The sequence below is a fragment of the Cydia splendana genome, chromosome 6, assembly GCF_910591565.1.
Source record: "Cydia splendana chromosome 6, ilCydSple1.2, whole genome shotgun sequence".
Lineage (NCBI taxonomy): Eukaryota > Metazoa > Arthropoda > Insecta > Lepidoptera > Tortricidae > Cydia > Cydia splendana.
The window spans coordinates 15,145,853-15,161,791 of record NC_085965.1 but is presented as its reverse complement, the minus strand read 5'-3'; the positions used below and the strand labels follow the sequence as shown (position 1 = coordinate 15,161,791).

Below are 15,939 nucleotides of genomic sequence, written 5' to 3'. Positions count from 1 at the left end.
ATTTTACTATGTATTTATTTTATTAGCCCGTAAATTTATTACTGCAATGACTATCTAGTACTTTTGCAAAATTACTAATAAATTAAATTAGGTTTCTTACAAAATTACGTATAATCTATTCTTATTAACCTTAGACCAAAGGATAGGTGGGCGTCATCAATCGAGGGGCACGGCAGTGCCCCCGCCAAGTCGAGCGCGAAGCAAACACTGCCGTACCATCCTTTACTGGAACCATTTCGGCGCATTTTCAGGTCCCTATTTGAGAACCTCTGGATAAGACCAGAACGCAGAAATTTTCGTCATCCAGTAAGCTATAATCACATACTTAAAATCCAAAATTTCAAGTCTGTAGGTCATTTAGTTCCGATGTTAAGCGAAAGCAAAGTTTCGCATTTATGACACACACTCACTCACTTATGATCATCAGAATAGAACTAGTACTTCTCATAAACTCAGAGAGCTGAAATTTGGTACGGAGTTAGGGTTTAATGGCCACATAAAGGGAAAACTATAAAAACTAGGATAATCGAAGATCTGGAATACCTGGTGACCCTGATTAGAAAACACAAGAGCCCAACCAAACTATTGGAGATCGACATACCGCCTTTACAAAAAATATTCAAATTGGTGGGCCGCTTCATTTGATGTCAAAAATCGAAGGTCTGAAGTATCTGATGAAGAACCCTCAGCTGGTCTCAGCTGTATTAAGGCTCCGTCAGACATAGGCGTTTTGCTTGGTGCAACATATGTACACACTGTTTTCGTCATCCGACACGCCTTGATGAGCCTTTGGGAAAGTAGTACCCAAGATGGAGCTGATGCTGAACCCTGGCTGTACCTAGTGGAACTCAGGCTTGGTGCAACATATGCACACACTGTATTGGTCATCCGACACGCCTTGGGTGGGTGGTGCCTTGGGCCTTTGGGAGAGTAGTACCCAAGATGGAGCTGATGCTGAACCCTGGCTGTACCTAGTGGAACTCAGGTTTGGTGCAACATACGCCCACGCTATTTTGGTCATCCGTCACATCTTGATGAGCACTTGGGAGAGCATGCAGTACGCAAGATAGAGCTGATGCTGAACCCTGGCTGTACCTAGTTGAACTCAGGTTTGGTGCAACATAGGCCCACGCTATTTTGGTCATCCGTTACATCTTGATGAGCACTTGGGAACGCAGTACCCAAGATAGAGCTGATGCTGAACCCTGGCTGTACCTACTGGAACTCAGGTTTGGTGCAACATAGGCCCACGCTATTTTGGTCATCCGTCACATCTTGATGAGCACTTGGGAGAGCAGTACCTGAAATAGAGCTGATGCTGAACGCTAGCTGTACCTAGTGGAACTCAGGTTTGGTGCAACATAGCCCCACGCTATTTTGGTCATCCGTTACATCTTGATGACCGCCTAGTGGAACTCTGCAACAGGCACACGACGACAAGTCGGTTAACCAAAACAAAGTGTGCCTATGTTGCACCAAACCTGAGTTCCACTAGGTACAGCCAGGGTTCAACATCAGCTCTATCTTGGGTACTGCTCTCCCAAGTGCTCATCAAGATGTGACGGATGACCAAAATAGCGTGGGCTTATGTTGTACCAAACCTGAGTTCCACTAGGTACAGCAAGGGTTCAGCATCAGCTCTGTCTAAGGTACTGCTCTCCCAAGTGCTCATCAAGATGTGACGGATGACCAAAATAGCGTGGGCTTATGTTGCACCAAACCTGAGTTCCACTAGGTACAACCAGGGTTCAGCATCAGCTCAGATCTATGTATACTAAAACCTTTACCAGAATGTAACAAACACTTTTCTGAAAACCGCATCAAAATCGGTTCAGCCAAACGCGAGATAATCGCGAACAAACATACATACGGGTCAAACTGAGAACCTTTATTTTAAGGCGGTTAAAAATACATCAACTTTGACATTTTTGGCAGTAATGCAGTCGGCAGCTATACTGCAGCAGGATTGCAGCATGCACTACTGACGACTGAATTACTGAGGTAAATATCAAAAATTCGGTCAGCATCATCGTATTTGACATTTGCTGCAGTAATGCAGTCGGCAGTATTGTCGCAATATACTGCTGCAGGCTACAAAACGCTCGTGAAACTATTCAACATCAATGATCATGCTTTCCAACGTCCAACGTTCAGTAATCTAGTGACCGCTCGCAACACGCGCTGTGTTGTGTGTGAGTGTGTGACTGCGCGGGCGTGATCAAAGCCGGTCGCGCGCGCAGCGCGCCGGGGGGCCGCTGCGTCTAAGCGCAGATCGCGAGCGCCACGCGCTCGCGTCACGCTCGCATCGTGCCGCGCTTTGAAAACGCTCATGTGCGACGGAGCCTTTAGAGATATGGTAATAAAAAAACTACTCCTAAAAAGAAAAAAAATGTGTCAAATAAGAAAATCTAATAAAATAAATCAATATGCCCACGTTTCTACAAAAAGAAGTGAAATCCCACCAAAAACATTCTGTAAAAAACTAGCCAAGTCTCGATGGAGCTGCTTGTTTATCTATAAAAAGTAATGAAATGTAGACAAAGTCGTGCCAAGTCTAAGGTTCCTTACTGCGATTTCTTTATTATTATAGTTAATGTTGTGTGACTTGGCCGTTGAAGGGTACACAAGGGTACAAAACCAGGTGCTCCATGACACCAAACATACAGTATAAAAAATTATTTCCAGTACAGACGGACTTCTAATTATTGGTAGAAGTCCATCTGTACGTCTATTTTATGTTAGATCGATGGTCGATTTGACGCTTCAAAAAGAAGTGTTTGTTTCAGGCTCGCCTATACATAAGTATTATTGAAATACGCAGCTTTATCAAGCCTACAATTGACTGGTTATTGAATCAACGTTTTCCAAGTGGCAATTTTCCATCGTCAATGGGTAGCGGTTCTGGCGACAGATTGGTGCAATGGTGTCATGGAGCACCTGGTTTTGTACCCTTGTGTACCCTTCAACGGCCAAGTCACACAACATTAACTATAATAATAAAGAAATCGCAGTAAGGAACCTTAGACTTGGCACGACTTTGTCTAGATTTCATTACTTTTTATAGATAAACAAGCAGCTCCATCGAGACTTGGCTAGTTTTTTACAGAATGTTTTTGGTGGGATTGATATTTACGAGTAATAATAGCTTCGCCGACTATTCAACGTAGGTAACTAAGTGATTGCTAGTTATATTTAGATATAAATGAGTGGTATTGTGTTATTAAATTTGTGATTTACGAAACCGTTATAACGACGTAAATATAGCAACCGTAGTACCAAATAAATTGATGACGCAGCCAGGAAGGGTTGACAGTTCTTAGCGTGATCGATGCTTCCTAATTACTATTTAAATTATACGTCTTATGATCAATGAACTTTATCCGTAAACGAGATGTTTATCGGTGTAATATGGTTTAGTATGACGCTTAATCAAAAGTGATATTTTGAATTCGGTGACTTAACTTCTTCTTCTCTCTTTCTAATTACTATTTAAATTATACGACCGGTCTGGCCTAGTGGGTAGTGACCCTGCCTGTGAAGCCGATGGTCCTGGGTTCGAATCCCAGTAAGGGCATTTATTTGTGTGATGACACAGATATTTGTTCCTGTCATGGTTGTTTTCTATGTATTTACGTATTTATATATTATATATATCGTTGTCTGAGTACCCACAACACAAGCCTTCTTGAGCTTACTGTGGGACTTGGTCAATCTGTGTAAGAATGTCCTATATAATATTTATTTATTTATTTTATTTTATTTTATACGTCTCATGATCAATGAACTTTATCCGTAAACGTGATGTTTATAGGTGTAATAACACAATTGTTTATTTAATAGTACAATATTAAAACTAAAGTTAAATCTAGAAATAAAATATAAATACAAACTATAAAATATACTTACCTACAAAAACCCAAACCAATTACAAAAAGAATACCCCGTCCAACAGAGCCTCTACCATCAGTTTTAACATTGACATAACGCTCACATCTACGTAATTTACTTTCTGTACATCTCGCTTGCACTATTGCTCGCATATGCGAGTACGAGCGAGATGCATAGAAAGTAAGTTACGTAGACGTGAGCGTATATGTCAATGTCAAAACTGATGGTAGACGTACAGGTCGGACTGCGGCATGGACCCCATGACACTGGCGGCGTTACTCGGCGTAGTATGGTTTAGTATGACGCTTAATCAAAAGTAATATTGTGAATTCGGTGACTTAACTAATGCTCAATAAAGCTGCTGCTGAAGAAAAATTGATTAATTGCAACTTTAATAATAGGTATGTAAGAGACAACACAGAACAATTTTATAATTTACAATGCATAATTCAAACCGTTGAATCAAAAGTTGCTGCCCTCGGAAGATTCGGTCATTCTTCAAATTGTTAATTTAACTATATTATTATGCTAGAGGGTTCTCTTATTTATCGCCGAAAATGGTATGGCCGATTATCACCTCCCAACTCACGTTTCGCGTAATTTTATTTCGCCGAACTTTCATAAATCATCTCATTTATTCGTGATAAACTATAACATACACAAGTAAAGAAATAACAAAGAAAGTTGAACATAAAAATAAATAAATAGTTTACCACGAAATGGTCCCGCCTCAGCATAAATGCTAACCCAAAAGTCAGCGCTGATCTTCCGGTGACTGCTGACTTTCATTTCCCACCTTATCAAATTTGTTTTTTTTATTTGCCAACCTCACAGTTACCAACTAAACATTTGGTCTGTGTTTTATAATGTCAATTTTCAAAATGCCACCTTTCATGTTGTAGAATGTTTTAGTTGGTATACTTAGTTGTTTATTGTTTACCAGTGTTTTAGTGAGTTTTTTTTGGAATACCTACTTTATTTTAAGACTTATTTATGTTTTATTTGTTTATTATTTCATAAAGCGTCGGTTCCGGTTTGCTCACGGTTAACCTAACACGCTCCTCCTCGCTTCGCTCGTCGTCGCCCCTAACTGGACTCTGTCACATATGAGATTTCTGTTACTATACTTATTATTAAAACCTACCACTATCAGTGTTGACTAAAGTCGCAACTCATTATTAGCATATATTATATCTAAATAAATAAAAAATATAAATAAATAAAATATAAATAAATTCAAATTGAATATTTATAATATTTCGTTGGAAATATTATAAATTTAATATTTCCAACCAAAATATATTTAAGTATGGGTATGTAATTATGTATCTTTTTCTTATATGTAACTTACCTAATGTAGGGCAATTGCGTCAGTTTACCGTCCGGTGTAAGTGTCCGTCCACTTGACGGATTAGTAAATAATATTTCATTTATAATTTGCTACTTGCGAAGTATAATTTTTATGTAGATAGATTAGTTGTTTATATATTAAGGATGTAATAAGTCCAAATTTGTGCAGCAATGAAGGTTTATATTCAAATTTTGTCAAGTGGACGGAAACTGACACCGGACGAAAACTAGCATAATGACTCTATGAAAAGGGAACTGTTGCATCAACGAAACGTTATTCGTCCAAGAGTTGTTCGACCAAGTGAAAGATTTGACAAATGATAAGTCTCCCAAAAGTTTAGAGGCATTATAATATTCAGTCATCGTACATTTTCCAGCATTTTTGGTGCAGCAGAATGGTGTTAACGGAATTGGTATAGATAATTTCAACTGAAATGGTAAATTAAGGTTAATATTAACGTAATTAACGCTAATTAATCATTAGGGTTGAAATTATTTATACCGATTCCGTTCACAACACTTCGTGCACCAAAAATGCTGGAAAATGTCGATCCCTGATAACAATCTGCTTTACAATAATTCTACCAATTGAAACGTTGTCATACAAAAATTTGCTAATCGTTAGTTGTCAAAGTGAAACGTCGCGGTCGGCGAAATGTTGGTTGGCAAATGAAATTCGGCCAAAAAAAGTTCTGCGAAAAGGCAGAACAGATCAATTAAAAAGAGTAAGTAATTAGGTATCAATTGGTTATTCATTAAAGCAACTTTACTTTAGGTAGGTATGTAAATCTCATTAAAAAACTCGATAAGCACCTTTCAATATGTGCCAATTTTCGTTACGATTCAAACATGTGGCGATGATGTCGTGAATAGGTTTTCGAGCGCGGCAAAGGCGCCATTCACGATCGTAATAATCCTCATCTACCTATTCAATGCATCGTAGTACTGAATGGTCTTGTCGATTTTTACGTTCAGTTTCAAAATGAGGTACAGTCGACGTCAAAAATATGTTTACACTTTTGCACCTTGCTCCTTTGTGATAAGGCAAAAAATGTAAAGATATCTTTGATATCAACTGTTCCTACTGACCTATTTATACATATGGCACCGTAAAAAGTTAAAAACCCGTCATCACTAGAAAACTAGTTTTCACGGTATTCCGCTAGAGTCGAAATAGAGACTTATTATTTAATATTTCCATGTGCTTGATGTGTTCTGTTAAGTTTGTGGGTCTTACTTACGAGGACTCCTTTATGAAAAAAATAATAATAATTCCGTCGACTTATATTGCAATTGATATAGATAGCAGAGACTTCGTTTTATTCCTTAAATCTAATCTTAATCAAAGTTACAACAGCTATTTATTCGAGCCTATTAACTCTGTTCTTTTTAAGTCATCGGAGAGAAAGGATTAATAATCTGCCAATCTCTCTCGCCTAAAACGACTAAATTGCTTTTGCATACCTTGTAGCTAACTCGCTTACCCTTTTTGATCCTTTCTTGGGATGAATTTCCCTAATTAACTTTAAATAAATAAATTGTGTGAATATTAATCTGACACAGATGATTGGTTAAGAGAAGAGATTATCGATCCCTTCTACTAAATTGTTTTTTATTTTCTTTTACCATTCAGAAAAAGTAGTGCAAAGGGCATCTTTATATAATTAAGTACCTACCAATTAATATACATACATCCCTTCATTAATCTATTAATCTATCTAAGTAACCTACTGTTGCTCTTGTTGGTTTCCTTTTAAGTCTTAATCCCATTTTGTATTTCAAATTGGGGTCAATTTAATTTCGTCATTATTATAACTTGAACTATTGTTTTAAACTTAATCTGTGATCGACACGAGGAAAATAAACTTAAGGCCAGTCCAGACGGGACAATTTTACGCCAATCTGATTAAATTGTCCGATCAAATCAGGCCGTGCGGACGCAAATGCCAATATGACTCGCCGATTTAGACCGCCGATTATGACCGATGTTACTGATAAACTGGAGGTCCGGTTTTCGTTTGGGGGCATTTTTTTAATTTAGAGGGCTCAAATATCACCATAAATCTAAAATTGGTGTATAAATTGGAGATTGGCGCCAATTTCATTTCTGATCAGATTGGTCGATTTGATCATGCCGTCTGGACTCTATTTTCAACAGAATTCAAATTCACGTCACAATCATATCGTAGGTATTACTTAGGTAACTAAATTTCACGGTTGTTTTCTTCACGGCTCATTTTGTTAGTCGTTTTGCAGGATATTTTCCTATGCCGTCTAAATGTTTAAGGATGATTTTCTGAAACATGTCACGCGCAGTGACTAAAAATACGCGAGTAATTTAAATTGTGGCTTTAATGAAAATCATATTGTAGCCTAGTAAAGATACGGTCGCGCAAAACATTAAGTTTAAATAGCTAGATTTCTTAAAATATCTCGCTTGTTCTTACAAGAGGGTAAGGGTTCCGTTTTTTCCTTTTGAGGTATGGAACCCTAAAAATCAATAAATACAAGTATAATGCAAAAGTTTTTTTGTGTTGTTAACCAAATCCCTAAATTCATAAATTTTCTTGTCTCAAGTGTGAACTCGGCTCTAAGTAAAGTAACTTGATCCCTAATTTCGTATCAATTAAATGAAATTGGAGATCACACTTGCGTTAATCCCCCTGAGGCTTAAAGCTTCGTGAATAAGCCCAGGGATTTATTGTAGACCAATTGAATAGAGTAGCGACATTGAGAGGTTATTTGGTACTGAATAAAACTCTGGTAATATGTTGGGTTGGATTTCTTTTGTGACCCTACTTACAATCCGGCGTTGTGATAATCAAGGAATACGTATTTGAATGAAGGCTGACTTGTAATATTTTATTTTTATGTCGGAGAGTTTTGATGATATCTAACGAAAATCAATAAAGTAATCATAAGGAAATATGTAGCTACCTATTACCTACCTACCCTAGGTAGGTAGGTAGGTAGGTATTGTAGGTATGTTATGATAAGTTCGCCATTTGTACATTGTTGTATATATTTTGTGCAATAAGGTTTAAATAAATAAATATTTTGCAAGTCATTATTTATTTATTGTTTCAATTATTCTGATGACATATTTTTTCTGACTTAAACCTTTGATACCTACGCAAACTCCTAAATAACCCCACCCAAGGAAACCTACCTATTCTCAAACCGTAGACGTGCCCCGGGCGTCGTCCAGGGGGGGGGGGGCAAAATGGGCAAAATACCTCCCATAGAAAATGGACCAGCCAAAATCTAGGAAACAGCCAAATTGCTCAGTATAATCCCAAAACCTCCCTGGCAACGGAAATGCAGTTATTTTTTTGCCACCCTGTGGTGGAAAACTATGAAAAGTCGGCTAACATACATATATTCTGATAGCCCACAGCGTGAAGAATCTAAAAAAATTTTTGGACGGTAAGGTTTGTACCAATCTGTATAACACATGCCGTGCCAACATCGTTCGTTATGTGATACTAGAATGTCGTGAAAAACCTGTGTAAGGTATTGAGAGCATTCTATCCAGAGTTTCGGTGTGGGATCGGGACAATTTAGTCCAATTCAATTCCACCAAGACTCAATTTTGCGCGTTTACCGCTAAGAAAATCTCATTTTTCAAGGCACAACCCTTCCCATGTCAGGGAGTATTGGGAGCCTCGGTGTCGACATCTCCATCAGTGACGTACAATAATTTCGTAGTACACCTTGCTGGGTAGGCTGCGCTCGTATCCAAAAAACTCGGTGTGCTCAATAAAGGGAGGCGATACTTTACTCTGGGGTAGACAGATCCCATATATTGAGTACTGCTATGACCTTTGGGCAGGAGCACCTGGATGCCACCTTGGACACTTCAAATCAGTCAGCAAATTTGGTGCCTGCCCCGGGCGCCATATCCTCTAGCTACGCCACTGGTCCGAGGGGTTAAACAACAATGTCCTTTCTTTTCTTATCATTAAGGTTCTAATTAATTTCGTGAGGACCAGTGTGTATTAGAATGTACACTCCGTTTCAGACTAATTAGATATATATATCAAACAAAGAAGCGTCACACCAAAAACGTTTTCATGTAAAATGTTGCCAAGGCGAGACCTTATGGCCCGCACTGTCAAAAAGTTATCACTGTTATCAGATCCCATGTAGAGCCAAGCTTCTAACTCTACGCGCCCTAACTCTACCTACAAGCCTTAACTTCACAAACTCCTACACCTTGGTCAAAATATGTGGCTTGGCTGTTTCGTTACTAGTACAAAAACTATTGTATAACAGAAAAGTAATGAACAGTGAATCATTTTTTCGCATTACGCCTATATGACAGATTTGCAATCGAACCAATGCATAGAGGCTTGCAATGCAAAACATATATATTTTCTCAGAAAAAATCCATAGCATAAGCCCCTTTGTGCTCGAATACTTAAAACGAGTACTTCCAAACTACAGGATTTAACTTCTTCTTAAAAGGCAGCGCAGGCTGGGAATAAAATCCATTTAAATAAATGCTAACAGATACAAAGTTGGTGCATTCGTTTCAACTGACGACGGAAGAAGACTTAGATTAAGTTTTTACTATTTCTAAGTGCCAGTGCCGTTCTTTAGTTTTAAATCTGACGACATGCAAAGAACCGCGCGCGTTGGAATATCTGTTACCGCTAACTTGGGGCCAAATACCTCGTAAACTTAATCATGACATTGACACATAAGTATAAGTAATGCACACTTCCTTGCGCAATACAGGGTCTTCCATCTTTTGACCTAAGTTGGAAACTTAAACTCGACAATTGACTCTTCGCGCCAATAATCGGGAGCCTGTCTTGCCCTCTACAGTTCACGTAATACGCTGCCCCGTTTGCTGGGAGTCTAATGGGAACTATTATTTCCTCTAGGCTCCTTAAATTCTAAGCCGCAACCAGATACCACATCTCCTGAATGCAGTTGTTTGTATTTTCCAGCTCGTTAACCTTATATATCTCTACACCCAAGCGGGTTGAATCGATAAATGGATAATGTAGTACTTGCCACGCTTTCACACTCATTAAAAAATCATATACCTATGTATAATAAGTAATGATTATGTAGGTATATTTAATTATTAAATATATATGCTTATTAAGGTAAAATCCAGTCCACTTCATTAGTCGCAATGCCGATTTCTCCACTCCAAATGACGGACAGTTATTAAATATATAAATATATATGAATGACTCGGGACTCGGCGTCAAAAAAATCGCACCTCACCAAAAATTAGTTTCAAGCAAATATAGCTCTTATCTTATACATCGTACCCTGGCAATATTGGTATCAATTGAAAGCGCAATTGATGAACTTTGAAAAGATGCATCGTCATTTTCCGTAAAAACAACCATCGCCAAACATCGGCGGTTTGTTTAAATAAGGGCTGAGATCCTATTTTAATGGATCCCTTGGAATCGAACAACAACAACAACAACAACAACAACAAAGGTTAGTTATGGGTTATTCGCTCTCCAGAGATCACTGAGGTCACTACTGAACAGTTACAGCAAGAAAAAACCCTTGGACATGGATACCAGGCCAGAAGAAGCAGCTCAAGAGGTGGCACTGCTGCAAACAGGACTATGGCAGTATCAAGATGCTGACAGATTTAACATAAGCGGTTTCCGAGTGCGTCGAGTCTCGCAGCGGTTCCATGAGACTGGTGATTATATCAGGAAGTCTGGATCTCGAAGATAACGCTGTTCTTCCGCTAGAGACAACCGGTACATTGTATCGAACTCTTTGCAGAACCGTTTCTCCGACGCTGTTAAGCTGCAGCAGCAGCTTCAAGCAGCTCGAATAACAGCAGTAAGCATCTCTACGATCGAAAGAAGGCTGGAAGAGAAGAGGATGTTGCCCCGTAAAGCTGCTACAGGCCCCCAATTAAAGCCAGAGCATCAAATAGCCTGGAGGCAATTTTCCCGACTGCACGAAGATTGGACGTTTGAACAATAGAGGAATGTCCTCTTTTCCGACGAGACGACGGTGTGCCTTTGCACCAACAACAGGTGCAGGAGGGTGTATAGGACGCAGGGAGAGTAATTCACGCAAGCCTGCACCGAAGAGACCGTCTGCTAAGTGCGCGGATCTCGCATGTTCTGGGACGGCATTTCGACCGACGGGAAAACTGATCTCGTGTGCATTTCCCGCACTGAATGTGGTCACAGTCAGGGATCCTTGACTGCTCGGCGTTACATAACGGAGATCTTAGAGGAGCATGTGGTCCCATATGCTGGTTTTGTTGGACCCAACTTCCAGTTTATGCATGACAACGCCCGCTGCCACACTGCGTTGATTGTGCGAGACTACCCGCGATCACCGTAATGGAGTGGCCAGCATGGAGCCCTGACTTGAACCCAATCGGACATCTCTGGGATCAGCTAAAACGGCGGGTGTGATCGCATGATCCTTCTTCTGTCACTCTCGACAAGCTTCAAAACGCCATTATTGAGGAGTGGAACAACTTTCCTCAAAAACGCATCGTGGCACTCATGACAGTCATGACTGATCGCATGGAAACTCGGAGGGTAAGAGGAGGTTGCACTAGGTTTTAAGTTTAGTTTTAAGTTTTTTTTTTCTGTATCTGTTGATTTTGTAGTGTTTTTTATTCTTTGTCATTTTAACCTGAATACACGTTGATTCCTTTTTCCTGAAAATTTTCTTTTTTTATGGGGTAGATCGTCAATTTTACGACATTTTCCAATAGAGGGTTTCATAACCTTTCAAATAAGGCCCCATAGTCGTATCTTGCCTTATATAATATAAGGTTTAAAACGGCTTGAAAGAAAAAAGTTAAGATTTGCGATTTTTTTGACGCTGAGTGTATTATAAGTGCCAGTCCCTGTACCAACCAAGCGATACTCCGTTCAAACTTGGAACGAAACTGCAAAGTCGTTCGAAATTGAAAACTAGATTCCATTTTCAAACCGACCACTTCAGTTGTTAAGTATATTTACAAGTTAATATAATAAGAAAATGCTTGAGTTTTATCCGCAAAGTTTGAGTGAAATGAGATTGCTGCTAAGCGGGAGCACCTGCACTCTGTTTTAAGTGAAAACGCGTTTGAGTAGTCGTTTTCCGTATCGCCTTCACATCACGAAACTAGTAACTAAAATTAATTTTGTATAACTAGTTATAACTAATTTACACCAAGGCGTTTCGGAAAACGAGCTAAAAGTAATAGTTAAAACTAGTTTTTACCTAGACCTACGGAAAACTAGTTCTAACAACTATAAACGCGTTTTCACTGAAGCGATACGGAAAAGCAGTTTTAACTAGAGTAGGGTAAACGCGTTTTCACTCAGTGTGTGTGTGCTTAGTGGACGCGTGTAAATATTCCATAATAGATTGAGTTCTTTTTGAAGATTTGCTAACTAAAATTCGTGTGCGTAAACAAACACTTTAAACAGCCTCTAGAAGTGAATTGTAGACATAAACGCAATTACGCGTTCCATCGGGGTAAAACTACGGTATGTAGATATTCAAATGATGAAGAAAAGGTGTGTTTACTTAATAATATCACGAAGATTCCACAAAGCCCTCACGCCCCAACCACCTTCCAATATTTTAATTAAAGCGTATTATATATTCAATCGGATTCAACAATTCCCTTTGTTGTACCGAAAACAAAGAATTTTTCGCGTCTCGCCTATAATCAAACGACAAAGATTTGAGGACAGGATTAGCATATTCTGCCTTTGATCCCTGAGCAGGGAGCAAAGACGACTCATTAGGCGATTAGGTCACGAGACTTGTGATGTGAGTTGTTGTTGTATTATTTCGTAATTCGGTATTATTCTTGCAGTGCAATAAGGACCTAAGTATTTATACATATCTATACAGACCGAAATGAATGACTATCGGCGCGATTCGGGAAATGATTTAGAGATTCACTAGATATGAAATAGTGAAGATATGTGACGTTCCACGACAAAAGGTACCTTATGGCGGCTGGCGCCCACGCTATTATTAACGCCGCTCCAATATTCAGCCGGGGCAATGGTACCTTTTGCCGTGGACGTCACATTTCTTTACTATTTCATATCTAGTGAATCTCTAATTCATTTCCCGAATCGCGCCGTATGTAATAACATCAAAATATTTAAATATTACCTAAGTAGGTAACTTAAAAAAGCTTTCTGACATGGTATCACAAAGGAGTAAGGTAAGGTATTGTAATGTAACTTTATTTGAGTCGTGTTTAAATTTACGAGTTTCCACGCAAACGCGGTAAAATCATCAACGCAAAATACGCCAGTACATCAACTTGACACGAAGTAAATGAGCTCCAGCACAGGCTCCTGAATCGTTCCTTTTATCCCGCTAATTCCACGTGACGACAATGGCTAACCACCCCATTGTCCGGTTCGTGGCGGTTTCCGCATAATTATCCCAATACGACATTTTTATCTGAAGAGATTTTTATGTTTTCAGCGTTTTACACGGAGTATTTCCGTTTATTATTTATACCGGTAAAATACGCGTTGCTGGTTGCGTCTGTAGATTGAAAATTAAAATCCTTCTCCTTGTATCCTATGGCAACGACTCATTATATTTTGTCAATGATCGGACGTGGTCGGATCGTGGCTCGCAATGCTGTACCTATAATATGTAAAGTTTTAATCTTGGAACTTGTGAAGATCATTTCATACTTCTTTAAGTACCCGTCGCTTTTCGATATGGAAAAAATATCACAATAAAACCGAATTGATCCAAATAAGGCTTAGTATCCCCTTTGGGTTGCAAGGTCAAATAGCAGTCATTTTCATAAGAACTCTTGCCCGAGTTATTTAATTCTTATAATTAGGTTATCAATGCCCCTAGGGCTCCAATTTGGAATGAGCTATGAGCTAGATGAGGAGAGGTAATACATTTTAAAAGCTGCTGGCATTCGCCATTTTTTAATACAAACTTTTAGGTATATCTATCTTTTCTTTATACCGTTTATAATTATGCTTTGACCGCATAATAATGCCCCGGCACAGGCACCCTAAATCTAACTAAAAGATATTTGTAAATCAGTTAGCGATATTGGCTTTACCGAATTAAATACGTGCAAAAACGAGAAATAAACCCAAGTAGGTGAATAAGTAGCTAACAGTATATTCCGGTACTTATTAGCCTATAGCATTTCATTTAAGTAAGCGTAGAGTAGTCACTCCATCCATACACGGCAATCCTTTTTTTAATATAACTTTTATTTTAATATAACTAAAGTAGATAAGGGCGTTAGCCGAAACAGAAGTTTTGTTACATTTTTACTGACACTTAAACCTGTCTCGCCTATAATTTAGTAAATTATTATAAATATTATTAACAGCGCTTCGGTAATTGTTTTACACTCTATGTGTAACTTGCGCTACTGGTGTTTCATTTCCATGCCAAGATACTCTACTTTACCCATCCGATTTAACGAAAATTACCACCACCACCTTAATTACTTAGTTCCAAATCAAGCGCCAACTGCAAGAAGTGCGAAAAAGGAAACTGAATTTTTTTAGTAGGTAACAACCCCTCACATAACATCAAACGAGTGTTTTAAAAGCGTGTTATTGCTCGTCCGGGTAAAGAATATTTTATTTAAATTCTCCTCATCCGCTGTCACAAAGCACAATTCCTCCTCGATTCATCCTATTTCAGAAAAGTAAACCTGCAAATACTTCAATGAAGAAAAGAAATCTTTCTTTCATCTCTCGATTGCAAAAACTAATTCCAGATCAAAATTGCGTAGCATTTTTCAGGGCCTTTGTTCAGCTTACTTCGGGGATTGCGAGGAGCGTTCAGTTGATCTTTGCGTGTATTTTATTAAGGGAACGTATAAAATAAATGAGAGTGGGTCGCAGGTGGGGGATGAGCGCTCGCTGGGGACTCATGCGCTGGGATTGAGCAGATCATAGCAAACGTTTCCAGATAATCGCTTAGGCCGCTAGTCTTCGTCACTACATTTTTATTTCAACTACGTGCCGCTATTTATTTGACAATTAACTTAGTTTCTGTAAATGTATAAAATTCGTACGAAACTAAGAAGTTAAAATATTCCGTTTTGAGATCTTTCTGGTTGTGACTTATTTGCAAGTGTATATAATCTATACGTATATACTGCTGCATTTCAATACATAATATGTACAAATGGATCAAACAAAGACTTAGGTACTTAAGTATATTAAATTTGATGCAGGACTCAGCAACATTGTCATCTTGTCAAATGTCGACATCTGATCAGCCAAAATGTATAAAACAGCCAACTTTTTTGGTGAATCAGGTTTCCGTAGTAAAAGTTCCTAAGGGTTAAAAAATCACCCTATATTGACGCTCATTTCTATACTAATTTCCTATGAAAGAGCGACTAATCAAACAATCAACGATGTCAACGATAGGGTGTGAAAACTCTAAAACTTCCTATGTGGTTTACTAATCAGAAACTAATGGTTACTTATATTCTCCTTATACCTAAATAAGAGTTTCTTCTATAATTTAGAGTTTCTTCTAAATTATAGAAGAAACTCTCAAAAAACTACCGCCAATTTCAGGAAATTGATGGACTGTGGGTCTAAGTTCTAATATTTTACGGCAGCAGCAGTGGCCAAGGAAATTGCTTCACTTTATAGGTGAACGACGAAAGCTTCTGATCGTAAAGTATAGTTTTACTGTTTTACAGAACGTAGCTACATAAATAATAACTGG

The 15,939-nt window shown here is 38.5% G+C and overlaps 1 long non-coding RNA gene across 1 annotated transcript; it reads right to left on the bottom strand.

The window, feature by feature from the left end:
* Nucleotides 1-274: 274 nt before the first annotated feature.
* LOC134791872 (uncharacterized) lies at nt 275-3,025 on the bottom strand. The gene is made up of 3 exons (XR_010144356.1): nt 2,938-3,025; nt 2,370-2,482; nt 275-582 (listed from the first exon to the last, which is right to left on the bottom strand). It is a non-coding gene; the product is annotated as an uncharacterized LOC134791872 (long non-coding RNA).
* Nucleotides 3,026-15,939: the final 12,914 nt, after the last annotated feature.